This window comes from Canis lupus, chromosome 25 (assembly GCF_003254725.2).
Source record: "Canis lupus dingo isolate Sandy chromosome 25, ASM325472v2, whole genome shotgun sequence".
NCBI lineage: Eukaryota > Metazoa > Chordata > Mammalia > Carnivora > Canidae > Canis > Canis lupus.
In genome coordinates, this window is record NC_064267.1 from 13,131,261 (window position 1) to 13,148,085 (window position 16,825).

The following is a 16,825-nucleotide window of genomic DNA, read 5'->3' on the forward strand; positions in this document are numbered from 1 at the left end:
AGACTGAGCCTTGCATCCAGCTCCACTCTGGGTGTGAAGCCTACTTAAGATTCTCTCTCTCCCCTTCTGCCCCTCCCCCCAACCACCTGCGCACGCATATGCACATACTCTCTAAAAAACAAATGGCTGTTGGGGGGAAAGAGGTGGGAAGATGGGGTAACTCGGTGATGAACATTAAGGAGGAGGGCATATGACATAATGACCACTGATTCATCACTAAATTCTACCTCTGAAACTAATTAATACACTCTATGTTAATTAATTGAATTAAAAAAAAAAAAAAAACCAGCCTGGGTGGCTTACAAACAACACATATTTATTTTTCACAATACTGGAAGCTAGGTCCAAGATCAAGATTCTGACTGTTGGGAGCCTGCTTCCTGGTTCATAAACAACTGTCTTCCAGCTATGTCCTCACGTGGCAAAACAGGTGAGTGAGCTCTCTGGAGTCTCTTTTATGAGGGTACTAATCCCATTCAGGAGGGCTTGCCTCCTTGTCCTAATCATCTCCCAAAGGATCCACTTCCAAATGCAAACACACCTGGGATTAAGTTTCAATGTATAAATTCAGGGAGGACACAAACATTCAGTCTGTAGCACTGACTACTGGGTTTATACACTTTCTTTTGATATTCATGCAGCTTCACTCAGTACCAGCACCCTGTTAATGAATCAATTTGTGTTCTGGGTAAGGGTAACTGGACTCAATTTTTTTTTTTAAGATTTCTTTATTCATGAGAGACAGAGAGAGAGAGAGAGAGAGAGAGAGAGAGAGGGAGGGAGGGAGGCAGAGACACTGGCAGAGGGAGAAGCAGGCTCCCTGCAAGGAGCCCGATGTGGGACTCCGGGATCTTGGGATCATGCCCTGAGCCGAAGGCAGGTGCTCAACTGCTAAGCCGCCCAGGCATTCCTGGACTCGATTTTTAAGTAACTTTTTAAATGGTATGTTCCACAAAAGACCATCTATCATATCTTTCATGGGATAGGATAGGAGGTTCCTATCTTCACCAAAACATTATTCAGGGATCTTTCACGAGGGCTAGCTTCTGTAACTTAACTTTCACAGAAATAAACCTTGGAAAAAGACAAGAGAATAGAGGGTGTACATATGAAGGCTCTCTCACTTTCACAGACCCCACTACTTAAGTTCAACCCCAAGTTCCTCCACTTTAGAGCTACCTGATGATATTGACACTGAAAATTTCATTACCTGATATGGGAACCAGGTAATGAAATGGTATGGGAACCAGGTAATGAAATGGGAACCATCTTGGGAAGAGATCAAAATGTTACAGTACTCTTAGACAACTCCCACACACTTTAGTCATCTTTTGGGAAAGCCCATGAGAAAAGATGTACAGAAATTAAAATCTAGGGGGTCCATAAAAAATGGCCTATTCCTTCCTGATCTTTTTTACAAGAAAAGATCTGCTTCCATAGCAGATATTTTAATGTTTTGGTACTTTATGAGATTTGCAACAACATGGGTGAACCTAGAATATGTCAGAGAGAGAAAGGCAAATACCACATGACTTTACTTATATGTGAAGTCTAAAAAACAAGACATGTGTGAACAAATAAACAAAGCAGAAACAGACCCATAAGCACAGAGAACAAATTGGTAGTTGCCAGAGGGGAAGCAGGTTGAGGGATGGGCCAAATAGATACAGGGGATTAAGAGGCACAAACTTCCAGTTATAAAATATATAAGTCACAGGGTTGATAAGTATAGCATAAGGAATAGTCAATGATATTGTAATAATATGGTGACCGTGACTACACTTATCATGGTGAGCATGGAGTAAGGAAAAGAACTGTCAAATCAATATGTTGTACACTTAAAACTAACAGAACACTGTGTACATCAATTATGTTTCCATAATTTAGAATTTTTTGATTGAATTAAAATTTAAAAATTCTTAAAATGATGTTTAAGAACTTCACTGAAAAGTATGAAAAGCAGAGAAGTTAAAGACCTACATAAATGGAGGGTATACCATGGTCATGGACTGGAAGATGGGTGTGCATGCTTGGCAGAAACTGATAAGCAAATTCTAAAATGTGTAAATAAATAAAAAGGAATTTGAACAGCCAAGATTATCTTAAAAAACAAATTGAAAGACTTCTATTATCTGACTTATTACACTTATTATAAAGTCACAGTAATTATGACTATGTAAAATAAATCTTGATTTTAGCTAACAAAACATTTAAAAATCAGTCCGGAATGATCTAAATGCTAAAAAAGCAACTTTGTGGTAGGACACAAAGTTTCTTAAATAGGATGCAAAAAAAGGTTGCTCACCAAAAAAATTAATTAAACTGTGTTAAAATTATTAACTTCTTTTAATCAAAAGACATTGTTATGAAGGCAAAAGTGCAAGTCACAGAATGACAAACTTTCTGTAATGTGTGTATTTTCAACAAAGCACAGGAATTCCTACAAATCAGTAAGAGACACAACCCAGTAGAAAAAGGGGCAAAAGATTTGAACACTATCTCAGAAAAGAAGATATTCAAATGGCCATCAATCATATGAAAGGATACTCACATTCACTAGTTATCAGTGAAAGAAAACTAAGATCACACTGAGGTACAGCACTATAGACCACTGGTGGCTTTAATGGCTTAATTCATAAGTAGCTAACAACAAGTTCCCATGGGAGTCACGTTGAGTTACTTACTATTATAGAACCACAGGACTTGTAGAGTTGCCAGTGTCTCCATCTCACTATTCCATATCCTTCCTCATCCATTCAGTCTTCTGAAATGCTCTTAATGAAGAGTCTCCAATGAAAGCTCCAAGGAGCAATAGGTGAAATGTTCACAAAGTTACGGAGTCATTCAAGATTACTACATCTGTATTTTTGATACAGATTTAAATGAATATTTGAGTTTAAGCCCTAAATCACCATTTATAAAAAAAATCACCCCTAAATAATCTCATTGGTAGATTTACATTTAATTAACAAATTGTCATACAGGATTTATGATGGTCACTAAAAATCATTCTTTCAAAACATTTTTTTTAATTTATTTTTTATTGGTGTTCAATTTACTAACATACAGAATAACACCCAGTGCCCGTCACCCATTCACTCCCACCCCCCGCCCTCCTCCCCTTCTACCACCCCTAGTTCGTTTCCCAGAGTTAGCAGTCTTTACGTTCTGTCTCCCTTTCTGATATTTCCCACACATTTCTTCTCCATTCCCTTATATTCCCTTTCACTATTATTTATATTCCCCAAATGAATGAGAACATATAATGTTTGTCCTTCTCCGACTGACTTACTTCACTCAGCATAATACCCTCCAGTTCCATCCACGTTGAAACAAATGGTGGGTATTTGTCATTTCTAATAGCTGAGTAATATTCCATTGTATACATAAACCACATCTTCTTTATCCATTCATCTTTCATTGGACACCGAGGCTCCTTCCACAGTTTGGCTATCGTGGCCATTGCTGCTATAAACATCGGGGTGCAGGTGTCCCGGCGTTTCATTGCATTTGTATCTTTGGGGTAAATCCCCAACAGTGCAATTGCTGGGTCGTAGGGCAGGTATATTTTTAACTGTTTGAGGAACCTCCACACAGTTTTCCAGAGTGGCTGCACCAGTTCACATTCCCACCAACAGTGCAAGAGGGTTCCCTTTTCTCCGCATCCTCTCCAACATTTGTTGTTTCCTGCCTTGTTAATTTGCCCCATTCTCACCGGTGTGAGGTGGTATCTCATTGTAGTTTTGATTTGTATTTCCCTGATGGCAAGTGATGCAGAACATTTTCTCATATGCATGTTGGCCATGTCTATGTCTTCCTCTGTGAGATTTCTGTTCATGTCTTTTGCCCATTTCATGATTGGATTGTTTGTTTCTTTGGTGTTGAGTTTAATAAGTTCTTTATAGATCTTGGAAACTAGCCCTTTATCTGATATGTCATTTGCAAATATCTTCTCCCATTCTGTAGGTTGTCTTTGAGTTTTGTTGACTGTATCCTTTGCTGTGCAAAAGCTTCTTATCTTGATGAAGTCCCAATAGTTCATTTTTGCTTTTGTTTCTTTTGCCTTCGTGGATGTATCTTGCAAGAAGTTACTATGGCCGAGTTCAAAAAGGGTGTTGCCTGTGTTCTTCTCTAGGATTTTGATGGAATCTTGTCTCACATTTAGATCTTTCATCCATTTTGAGTTTATCTTTGTGTATGGTGAAAGAGAGTGGTCTAGTTTCATTCTTCTGCATGTGGATGTCCAATTTTCCCAGCACCATTTATTGAAGAAACTGTCTTTCTTCCAATGGATAGTCTTTCCTCCTTTATCGAATATTAGTTGACCATAAAGTTCAGAGTCCACTTCTGGATTCTCTATTCTGTTCCACTGATCTATGTGTCTGTTTTTGTGCCAGTACCACACTGTCTTGATGACCACAGCTTTGTAGTACAACCTGAAATCTGGCATTGTGATGCCCCCAGATATGGTTTTCTTTTTTAAAATTCCCCTGGCTATTCGGGGTCTTTTCTGATTCCACACAAATCTTAAAATAATTTGTTCTAACTCTCTGAAGAAAGTCCATGGTATTTTGATAGGGATTGCATTAAACGTGTATATTGCCCTCGGTAACATTGACATTTTCACAATATTAATTCTGCCAATCCATGAGCATGGAATATTTTTCCATCTCTTTGTGTCTTCCTCAATTTCTTTCAGAAGTGTTCTATAGTTTTGAGGGTATAGATCCTTTACCTCTTTGGTTAGGTTTATTCCTAGGTATCTTATGCTTTTGGGTGCAATTGTAAATGGGATTGACTCCTTAATTTCTCTTTCTTCAGTCTCATTGTTAGTGTATAGAAATGCCACTGACTTCTGGGCATTGATTTTGTATCCTGCCACGCTACCGAATTGCTGTATGAGTTCTAGCAATCTTGGGGTGGAGACTTTTGGGTTTTCTATGTAGAGTATCATGTCATCGGCGAAGAGGGAGAGTTTGACTTCTTCTTTGCCAATTTGAATGCCTTTAATGTCTTTTTGTTGTCTGATTGCTGAGGCTAGGACTTCCAGTACTATGTTGAACAGCAGTGGTGAGAGTGGACATCCCTGTCTTGTTCCTGATCTTAGGGGAAAGGCTCCTAGTGCTTCCCCATTGAGAATGATATTTGCTGTGGGCTTTTCATAGATGGCTTTTAAGATGTCGAGGAACGTTCCCTCTATCCCTACACTCTGAAGAGTTTTGATCAGGAATGGATGCTGTATTTTGTCAAATGCTTTCTCTGCATCCAATGAGAGGATCATATGGTTCTTGGTTTTTCTCTTGCTGATATGATGAATCACATTGATTGTTTTACGGGTGTTGAACCAGCCTTGTGTCCCAGGGATAAATCCTACTTGGTCATGGTGAATAATTTTCTTAATGTACTGTTGGATCCTATTGGCCAGTATCTTGTTGAGAATTTTTGCATCCATGTTCATCAGGGATATTGGTCTGTAATTCTCCTTTTTGGTGGGGTCTTTGTCTGGCTTTGGAATTAAGGTGATGCTGGCTTCATAGAACGAATTTGGAAGTACTCCATCTCTTTCTATCTTTCCAAACAGCTTTAGGAGAATAGGTATGATTTCTTCTTTAAACGTTTCATAAAATTCCCCTGGGAAGCCATCTGGCCCTGGACTCTTGTGTCTTGGGAGGTTTTTGATGACTGCTTCAATTTCCTCCCTGGTTATTGGCCTGTTCAGGTTTTCTATTTCTTCCTGTTCCAGTTTTGGTAGTTTGTGGCTTTCCAGGAATGCGTCCATTTCTTCTAGATTGCCTAATTTATTGGCGTATAGCTGTTCATAATATGTTTTTAAAATCGTTTGTATTTCCTTGGTGTTGGTAGTGATCTCTCCTTTCTCATTCATGATTTTATTAATTTGAGTCTTCTCTCTCTTCTTTTTAATAATGCTGGCTAATGGTTTATCTATCTTATTAATTCTTTCAAAGAACCAACTCCTGGTTCTGTTGATCTGTTCCACAGTTCTTCTGGTCTCGATTTCGTTGAGTTCTGCTCGAATCTTTATTAACTCCCTTCTTCTCTTGGGTGTAGGATCTATTTGCTGTTTTTTTCTCTAGCTCCTTTATGTGTAAGGTTAGCTTTTGTATTTGAGTTCTTTCCAGTTTTTGAATGGATGCTTGTATTGCGATGTATTTCCCCCTTAGGACTGCTTTTGCTGCATCCCAAAGATTTTGAACGGTTGTATCTTCATTCTCATTAGTTTCCATGAATCTTTTTAATTCTTCCTTAATTTCCTGGTTGACCCTTTTATCTTTTAGCAGGATGGTCCTTAACCTCCACGTGTTTGAGGTCCTTCCAAACTTCTTGTTGTGATTTAGTTCTAATTTCAAGGCATTATGGTCCGAGAATATGCAGGGGACAATCCCAATCTTTTGGTATCGGTTCAGACCCGATTTGTGACCCAATATGTGGTCTATTCTGGAGAAAGTTCCATGTGCGCTTGAGAAGAATGTGTATTCAGTTGAGTTTGGATGTAAAGTTCTGTAGATATCTGTGAAATCCATCTGGTCCAGTGTATCATTTAAAGCTCTCGTTTCTTTGGAGATGTTGTGCTTAGAAGACCTATCGAGTATAGAAAGAGCTAGATTGAAGTCACCAAGTATAAGTGTATTATTATCTAAGTATTTCTTCACTTTGGTTAATAATTGATTTATATATTTGGCAGCTCCCATATTCGGAGCATATATATTGAGGATTGTTAAGTCCTCTTGTTGAATAGATCCTTTAAGTATGATATAGTGTCCCTCTTCATCTCTCACTACAGTCTTTGGGGTAAATTTTAGTTTATCTGATATAAGGATGGCTACCCCTGCTTTCTTTTGAGGACCATTCGAATGGTAAATGGTTCTCCAACCTTTTATTTTCAGGCTGTAGGTGTCCTTCTGTCTAAAATGAGTCTCTTGTAGACAGCAAATAGATGGGTCCTGCTTTTTTATCCAGTCTGAAACCCTGCGCCTTTTGATGGGGTCATTAAGCCCGTTCACATTCAGAGTTACTATTGAGAGATATGAGTTTAGTGTCATCATGATATCTATTCAGTCTTTGTTTTTGTGGACTGTTCCACTGAACTTCTTCTTAAAGGGGAATTTTAAGAGTCCCCCTTACAATTTCTTGCAGAGCTGGTTTGGAGGTCACATATTCTTTTAGTTGCTGCCTGTCTTGGAAGCTCTTTATCTCTCCTTCCATTTTGAATGAGAGCCTTGCTGGATAAAGTATTCTTGGTTGCATGTTCTTCTCATTTAGGACCCTGAATATATCCTGCCAGCCCTTTCTGGCCTGCCAGGTCTCTGTGGAGAGGTCTGCTGTTACCCTAATACTCCTCCCCATAAAAGTCAGGGATTTCTTGTCTCTTCTGCTTTAAGGATCTTCTCCTTATCTTTGGAATTTGCAAGCTTCACAATTAAATGTCGAGGTGTTGAACGGTTTTTATTGATTTTAGGGGGGGATCTCTCTATTTCCTGGATCTGAATGCCTGTTTCCCTTCCCAGATTAGGAAAGTTTTCAGCTAGAATTTGTTCAAATACATATTCTGGCCCTCTGTCCCTTTCGGCGCCCTCGGGAACCCCAATTAAACGTAGGTTTTTCTTCCTCAGGCTGTCGTTTATTTCCCTTAATCTATCTTCATGGTCTTTTAATTGTTTGTCTCTTTTTTCCTCAGTTTCCCTCTTTGCTATCAACTTGTCTTCTATGTCACTCACTCGTTCTTCCACCTCGTTAACCCTCGTCGTTAGGACTTCTAGTTTGGATTGCATCTCATTCAATTGATTTTTAATTTCTGCCTGATTAGCTCTAAATTCTGCAGTCATGAAGTCTCTTGAGTCCTTTATACTTTTTTCTAGAGCCACCAGTAGCTGTATAATAGTGCTTCTGAATTGGCTTTCTGACATTGAATTGTAATCCAGATTTTGTAACTCTGTGGGAGAGAGGACTGTTTCTGATTCTTTCTTTTGAGGTGAGGTTTTCCTTCTAGTCATTTTGCTCAGTGCAGAGTGGCCAAAAGCAAGTTGTATTGGGAAAAAGAGAAAAAGAGAGGAGAGAAAGAAGGAAAGAAAAGAGAAAGAGAAAAAAAAGGGAAGAGAAAAAAAACGAAAGAAAAAAAAAGAAGAAAAAGAGAAAGAAAAAGAAAGGAGAAAAAAAAGGGGGGGTTGGGGAAGGAAACAAATCAAAAAGCAAAACAAAACAAAACAAAAAAACAAAAACAAAACAAACAAAAAAACAAAACAAAACAAAAAAAAAAAGAACCACAGGGGAGTATCTTCTGATTCTGTGTTCTTTAAGTCCCTTGGCTTCTCCTGGAAGTTGTCAGTCTAGCTGGTCTTCTGGGGGAGGGGCCTGTTGTGCTGATTTTCAGGTGTTAGCAGTTGGGGGAGCTGCTGTGCCCCTGCCTGGTGCAGGGCTCAGTGGGGGTTGTTTATCCCGTGAGGCCGCAGGAGGAACAGCCCCAGTGGCGGGGCAGCTCTGGAAACCTGGATTCAGCTCCGGCAGGAACTCCGTCTGCAGGGCCTGGAGGCTCCGGGGCGGGGCCGCTGATCTGCTCAGCTCGGGGCAGGAGCGTCCTCGCTGTCCTGTGCCCTCCCGGTCTCTGCCTGTCCCGGGGGAGGCCGGATCCTGGGCTGTGTCCCGGCGCCCTGTGCTCCGGAGCCTGCGCTGGTGGATTCGCGCTCCCGGGCCGCGCAACCCCCTCCGCGGAGCCGCCGCCTGAGCCCCTCCGAGCTGCTCCTGGAACCGCGCAGGCCCCTCCGCACGGAGCCTCTTCCTCTGCCCGAGCCCGGCCGAGCTGCTCCCGGGGCCGCGCAGCCCCCTCCGCGGAGCCGCCGCCCGAGCCCCTCCGAGCTGCTCCGGGTCCCGCCGTGCGCGCTGCAGCCCTTAGGGAGCTCGGCGCACTCTCCTGGGCGCGCAGTTGCTGTTACTGTCCCGGGGAGCCCGAGGGCATCCCCTCCCTCCTGGGTCCTGCTCCAACTCCCTGCGAGCCCCTTTCCGCCCGGGAAGGTCGGTGCAGCTCCTGCGTCTCCGGGACGGGGCTCTCCTGTCCTGGGGACACTCGCCCCGGCCTCAGCCCGGCTCCTCGCGGGGCCCCTCCCCCTTGGAGGCCTTTGTTCCTTTATTTCTTTTTCCCCGTCTTCCTACCTGATAGAAGCGCGAACTCTTCTCACTGTAGCATTCCAGCTGGTCTCTCTTTAATTCTCAGGCCGAATTCATAGATTTTCAGGATAATTTGAAGGTTTTCTAGGTAGTTTGGTGGAGACAGGTGATTTGGAGACCCTACTCTTCCGCCATCTTGCTCCTCCCTCTTTCAAAACATTTATTTAAAAATGCTTAAACCGGGGATCCCCGGGTGGCTCAGCGGTTTAGCACCTGCCTTTGGCCCAGGGTGCGATCCTGGAGTCCCGGGATCGAGTCCCACATCGGGCTCCCGGCATGGAGCCTGCTTCTCCCTCCTCCTGTGTCTCTGCCTCTCTTTCTCTATCATGAATAAATAAATAATCTTTTAAAAAATAAAAATGCCTAAACCTAATGAAAAATTGAAGGGAAGTGTAATAAACAACTATAGATTTGAGTTAAACATTGTAGGCAAGAATAACTCAGAGATGATTTTTTTTAATTTTCTAATTGTATCACAACAGATAGGGATGGGCTCTCCCACTATTTCTGATGCTAAGATCGATCATTTTGTTAAACTGGTGACTACCAGATCTCTCCATACATAAAGGTATATTTTCTTCTTTGCAATTAGTAAATTATTCATGAGATAATACTTGAAGGTGAAAGGAATATTCTATATTCCAACAAACTTTCATCAAATGACTTTAGTATCCATAAATGATTCTTGCCTGAATCAATTATTATACTGGAAGTCTCAAAATGCTTTTTTTCTGATTCCATCACTCCTTCTACATTTATGAATTGGCATTCTTCTGTAAAAAAATTCCTTCTTCCTCCGTTTTTTACTGTCTGTAGGGATTCATGGATTCTTTTTTTGACATATTATAATCTATTATTTTTGATGCTCAAATTGCACCAAATTTGTCCAGTAAAAACCTCTTCAAGTCTGCTCCTATCCCTTTTGAAATAATTTGACATCTTTGAGGACAAAATGTCAGTAGAAGGCAAATAAAATTTGAGGCCTAAATAATTAAATAAGACAATGTTAGACAATTCAGTAAGACTGTCCCACACAGCTTCCTGTTTTTCCAAGAGTTACTCCATTTCTCCATTAATGGCACCACCAGCAACTCAATTATTCAAAGCCAGAAACCTCAGAATAATCCTCAACCCTCCCTTTCCCTCACCACTAGCTGGAGAAGGAAATAGAGTGGTTGGAAGAATGGAGCACTATTACTTTCCAGTTCATATTCTTCTATGTATTATGTATATATTGCTTATACTCTATCACCACTTCATTAATTTAAAAATTTTTAAAGAATTGCTTAAAAAATGTAAAAGTGTAGGGCATCTGGGTGGCACAGTCACTTAAGCATCTGACTCTTGGTTTCTGCTCAGGTTGTGATCTCAGGGTCCTGAGACTGAACCCTGTGTTGGGCTCCACACTCAGTGTGGAGTCTGCTTAAGATTCTCTCCCCCTCTTCTCTCTGCTCCCCACACCATGCATTCATGCACCAGCACACGCATGCAATCACCCTAATAAATAAATAAAGCTTTAAAAAATGTGATGTTCATCAACTTTGAAGGGCAAACAAGTCATCTCCAGGTTTTAGCATAATTTACTATATATTTTCTAGATCTAGCCCATTCAGTCCAATGTTCTCTAACTGATCATCATTCCTTGTATTTTATAATAAAATCTTAGAGCTGATAGGACCATACAAATTGGACAAATTATCTCGTCCAAACATCCACCCAATACTTGAGTTTCCTTTATCACAATTCCATCAAGTTGTCATTTAAGGTATGCTGAAACCATGTGTATAAAGAAAGAATTCTCTGCCTCCTATGTTTGGACAACTTTGTCTGTTACTAAACTGCTCCTTATGTTATGGTGCCAAAGTGTATCTGTCTTCTTCAGTTTCAGTTATCAGTCATAGTTCTATCTATTGGGTCACAAAGAAGTTTTGTTAGTCTTCCACATATTTAAAGTAGCACCCATATGGGAAGGTATGCTTATACCTCTGGATCATCAGAAGACTGAGGATAAAACCTTAAGTTACATTTAGTAACTAGTTGTAGATCCATCACTCATGAATATACCTAAATTTTTCTAGAAATTCATTATGTTTTTGGCAGCAAAATAAAGTATTATAGAGCTTCTATCTAATTGTCCTATTTCAAGATTGGAAAAGAAAGAAACAAGAGCTCATAAGCCTGAGACTCAGAAACAAGGTCATATTCAACTTACCTGTATAGTAACAGTTTTCTATACTTTAAATCCATTCCGTTAAATTCTAAGCTGAAAGACCCAAACCCTCTCAGTTTATAGAACATCCTTCTCTCAATCATTTTACTTGCCTTTCTCCAAACCTGTTCTAGTTCTTATCTTTCTACAAAGTGACAACACTTGTAAAAAGTAAAAAGGTACTATGATTTTGTTCAATAGTAGAATTACATTCTCTACTTTGTTTTTAATACATGGTCCAAGTGATAACAGTGAGTACCTGCTTCATCTGCCCAACTCCTACCCCTGCACATGTGTTTTCTAGAGATACGCTACCTCTACAATTTTCTGGAACCCATTCAAATGCTTATAACAAGAACAAACATTTATACACCCAGATCCCATTCAATAGGCACAGTCTACTGAGCCACACTTGAACACCTGCACTGAGCCAGAGCAACAACAGTGTATCTCAATATATGAAATGGGTCACCTGGCCAATTATAGTCAATGAGTATTGACAGTACTTATTATTTATTCTGTACTAGCAAATATAGGCAATTCTCTTACTGCATGAGTTTTTTTTTAACAACATGATTATAACATCACCAATTAATTAGGGGGGAAAAATCGGTACACAAAGCCATGGTTATTACAATGCAAAACGGAATCAGCATCAAGTAAGTAGGAAAAATAATAGTTGTGTGCAAACAATAGGCATGCATAGATGCACTGTTTGAGTGTATGGCTGTTCTTCTGTAACAGAATTGTCCTGTTTACCCAACCATTGTTTTGTTTTATGCCAGTAGTAAACAAAAGAATGCATGGTCAAGGGCAAAGGAGATAGGGGTATCTAAGAACCTTCTAAGTGAATGGACTAAATGATAAAGGAGTAAACATATGGTTTGTTTCTATTAAGTTTAGTCAATAGACATAATACTTTTACATTACAGCTATAAAAATATGCATATTATAGCAAGACAACAGAATCCCAGCAGCCCCCTTTCCCTAATGAAACAGCTGTTTTTATAAGAGATTTTTCATAATAAAATATTTCTCAGGAACACAACCATGACATTATTGCAGAAGCACTACAGGTTATTATCTACAGACGTATCTAGGAAAATCATCTACTAATAAACACCTCAAATTCTTCACAAACATGAATTAGCATAATTAGCATCTATTGGAGAAATAGAGAATCACAAATGACTGAACAAGTGAGATTAATTTAACAAATATATTAAAATACATGAAACCTAGATGGCCTTACAAGAAGCTTGAAAACTTCATTTCCATGCTTTATCTTACCATATTATACAAAAGATCTCTGTGGGATGAATTCATTTTACACATGAGAAATCTGAAGTGCTCTGACAGATTAAATTGTTCAAGCTCATAAAGATAGTATATTGCATATAAGATATCAATCTGATATCCAATAATGCTATGAAAATAAAAATTAATAAGAGGTCTCACCTAACAAAAAAACCTAGTTATATTACCATTTAAAATAAAAAGTAGGGCAAAAATACCCCACCCCCAACACTGGCATTATTAAAAAGTTATAGCCAATGTAGTAACATCAGATTTTCTAAAGTTGAAGTACTATAAAGAAATTAGTAATAAAAGCAAAAACTGTAACATGAAAGAGTCACAAATGGAATAAACAATTTTAACTAGACAGGAACAGAAAGTTTATGGCTTTTTTAGCAACATGGTAGATTAATGGGGATTCAAGGAACTACCTTTACTCTGAATATGTTTTTTAAATTCCATAACAAATAGTTAATGAAAAATTGTTAGTATGTCACAAATACTGCATGAGGCATGTGACACACAAAGCTACACATAAAATTACAAAAATAAAATATCTAGTAATAAACAAGTAGGATCTATATAAATAAGACTACAAGGCTTTATCAACATTCATTAGATACAATTTGAACAAATAAAAAAAAATCCATAATGCTGAATATGGGAATTAATCAACACAACACAATTTAAACGCAAGTCAAAAAATATTTTTCAGAACTTGAATTGTTGATTTTATTTTTTTAAAGAGTTATTTATTTTAGAGAGAGCATATGTGGAAGCATACGGGGGAGGGGCAGAAGGAGAGAGAGAAAGAGAGAGAGAATCTCAAGCAGAAGCAGACACTGAGCACAGAGCCTGATGTGGGGCTCATAGGCCTTGATCTCAGGACACTGAGATGGTAACCTGAGCCAAAACCAAGAATTTGGATGCTTAACCAATTGAGCCATTCAGGAGCCTCTTGAATTACTGATTTTCAAGTTTACTTGGAATAAATGGCAAAAACAACCATAATTTTTAAAAAGAGTAATGAAAAGGTACCTCACCAGCTATTATAATCTTTGACTTAAAACAAGAGGGGAGTAACACAAGAATAGAGATCAATGAACTAACAGAGAAGGTTCAGAAAAAAACACAAGTATACTTGGGAATTGAGGGTAATGATAAGGTGGCATTTCAAATCAATTGTGAAAGAATTATTTAACAGTATTAAAAGGACTGGAAAATTCACCCATTAGAACCCTATATAACGTGCTATAACAAATTGAAGATTATATAAAAATTCAACTGCAAAAATTTTAAGACCCACAAAAATGTTAGAAAAAAAATGTATATAATAGAGAAAAGTCAGAAGCAATAAGACAATAATAAATTTTATTACAAATTAAAATTTCACAAATATAAAAACAGACAAAAATTAGAAATATTTGCAATATGAAGAGTTGATATCCCAATAAAGCATTTTACAAAAAAAATTTTTAAAGAAGAATATTATAGGAAAACAGGCAAAATATCAACAATTCACAAGACACTAAATAATGACTAACAAGGTATAAATTTAAATATTAATGAAACAAATGTAAATAAGACGATGATTCCATAGGTTTCCTATTAAATTTGCAAAGATTTAAAGAAAGTTATTTTTAAAATTAAACAATAAAGATACTAATCAAGAAAGTGGTAAATATTAACTCCTGTTTATTATGAATGAGATTACCAATAAGTTCAAACTTTCTTGGAGAAAATCAGGCCTTATATATCAAAAATCTTAAAAACTGATCCAGCAAAGCCACTTCTAGAAATTTTCCTACAGATAAAATCATGGATATCTACAAAGATGTAGCAACAAAATTTCAAAATTGCAAAGAAAAACTGGAATGTAAAAATTAAATGTTAAAAAAAAAACCCTAACAGAAAGATGGTTAATAACATGGAATATGCACAATCTATTGGTGAGGGAATGAAGCAGGTTTTAAAATAATAGGCACAATATAATTTGATTTTAAAACATGTTTAGAAGAAAAAAGTCTGGCTAAATTAGGGTGAATTTTATTATCTTCTTAAAATTTATCCACATTTTCTACAACTGATACTCCATTACTCCCATAATCTAAAAAGCATTAAGTTCTTTTTTTAGGTGAGAGCTGACAAGAGAGGAATAAAAGAAAACAACACAGGCAGATGAATTATGAAAACTCAATTATTTGGTACAGAAGCCAATACATACGAAATACATATAAATTAAATAATACATTTTAAGAGGATTTTCATCCACAGTGATTAAAAAAATGTTTGGCAAATAAAAAGTGAACCAGTTACCTAGAAAGCTTAGTAATAACCTAGACCCATTCACAAACATACATGTCTAAGGTATCCTAACCTATTAGAAAGTTAAAAATACCAAATATAATCAGAATTTAAACTTTATGAGCCACGGAATAGTCTAAACAATCTTGAAAAAGAAGAAGGCTAGAGAGAACTTACACTCCTGATTTCAAAACTTACTACAATGTTACAGTTCTCAAAAAGGTCTAGTAATGACATAAAGACAAACATACACCAAAAGAACAGAATAAAGAGTCCAGAAATAAACTCTTACATGTATGGTCAAATGAATTTTGATAAGGGTGCTAAGAACACTTGATGGAGGAAAAAATCTTCTCAACAAGTGGTTGAAATATGGACATCCATATGCAAATATGGATATCCATGCAAATGAAGCTGGACCACCACCTAACACCATATACAAAAATTAACCCCAAATAGATCCCTGACCTCAATATAATACCTAAAACTATAAAACTCTTAGAAGAAAACATGGGATGAAGGCTTCACAACATCGGATTTAGCAGTAATTTCTTGGATATAACACCAAAGGCACAGAAAACAAAAGAAAACAAATAGAAAATAGAAAAACCAAAATAGGGGCACCTGGGTGGCTCAGAAGTTGAGCATCTGCCTTTGGCCCAGGTCATGATTCCGGGGTCCTGGGATCGAGTCCTGCATTGGGCTCCCCAGAGGGAGCCTGTTTTACCCTCTGCCTATGTCTGGGCCTCTCTCTGTGTGTCTCTCATTAATAAATAAATTTTTAAAAAAATTTTTTTAAAAAAAGGAAAATCCAAAATAGCCATTGGACTTCATAAAAAATTTTTAAATCTGTGTATCAAAAGATAATATCCATAGAGTAAAAAGGCAACCTGTAAAATGGCAGAAAATATTTACAATTCATTTATAAGGAATCGATACCCAGAATATAGAGAGAACTCCTAAAACTCAAAAACAAAAAATAAACCACCAATTCAAAAATGAGGAAAGGATCTAAACAGACATTTCTCGAAAGAACTTACATGATGGCTAATAAAAACATGAAAAGATGTTCAACACCACTAATCATCAGGGAAATGAAAATCAAAGGTATCACCTGATACCCATTAAGATGGCTACTATAAAAGCAAACAAAAACCAGAAAATAATATGTGTTGGCAAGGATGTGGAGAAACAAGCCCCTATGCTCTATTGGTGGAGATGTAAAATGGTAGAGTCACTGTGGAAAACAGTATGGCAATGCCTCAAAAAATTAAAAACAGAATTACCACATGATCCAGCAATTCCACTTCCGGTTTTACATTCAAGAGAACTGAAAGGAGGGTCTTGAGGGACTATCCGTATAGCTATGTTCACAGTAGCTAAAATGTGGAAGCTACCCCAAGTGTTTTTCAATGGATGAATGGGTAAGTAAAATGTGGTCTATAAGTTCAATGAGATATGACTTAGCCTTAGAAAGAAAGTTCTGATATATGCTAAAGTATGGATGAATTTTGAGGCTACTCTAAGTGAAATAAACTAGTTACAAAAAGATAAATATTGTATGATTCCACTTATATGAGGTACTTAAAGCAGTAAAATCATAGATGCAAAAAGTAGAATGAAGGTTTCCAGGCTGGGATGACATGTGAAGGGGGAGTTATTTTTGACCAGATACAGAATTTCTATTTTGTAAGATGAAAACAGTTCTGGAGATGGATGATGAGAGATGGCTGAACATAAGAATGTACTTAATATCTGTGAATTGTATACTTAAAAATGGTTAAAATAGTAAATTTTCTATTATGTGTATTTTACTGCAAATAAAAAAATGAAAAA

General features: G+C 37.8%; 1 protein-coding gene and 1 long non-coding RNA gene across 11 annotated transcripts in view; one reads left to right on the forward strand and one right to left on the reverse strand.

The window, feature by feature from the left end:
* Positions 1 to 16,825, reverse strand: part of CDK8 (cyclin dependent kinase 8) — a 136,485-nt gene that overhangs the window by 101,373 nt on the left and 18,287 nt on the right. The window lies entirely within an intron of this gene.
* LOC112669506 (uncharacterized) overlaps positions 1 to 16,825 on the forward strand; it is a 35,540-nt gene that overhangs the window by 4,277 nt on the left and 14,438 nt on the right. For 3 of the 4 annotated variants that reach the window (XR_007405791.1, XR_003142315.3, XR_003142316.3), the window contains exon 2: positions 343 to 430. This is a non-coding gene — a long non-coding RNA (uncharacterized LOC112669506). Of the gene's footprint in view, positions 1 to 338; positions 431 to 16,825 lie in introns of all 4 variants that reach the window. The other variant, XR_003142314.3, reaches the window with a different exon arrangement.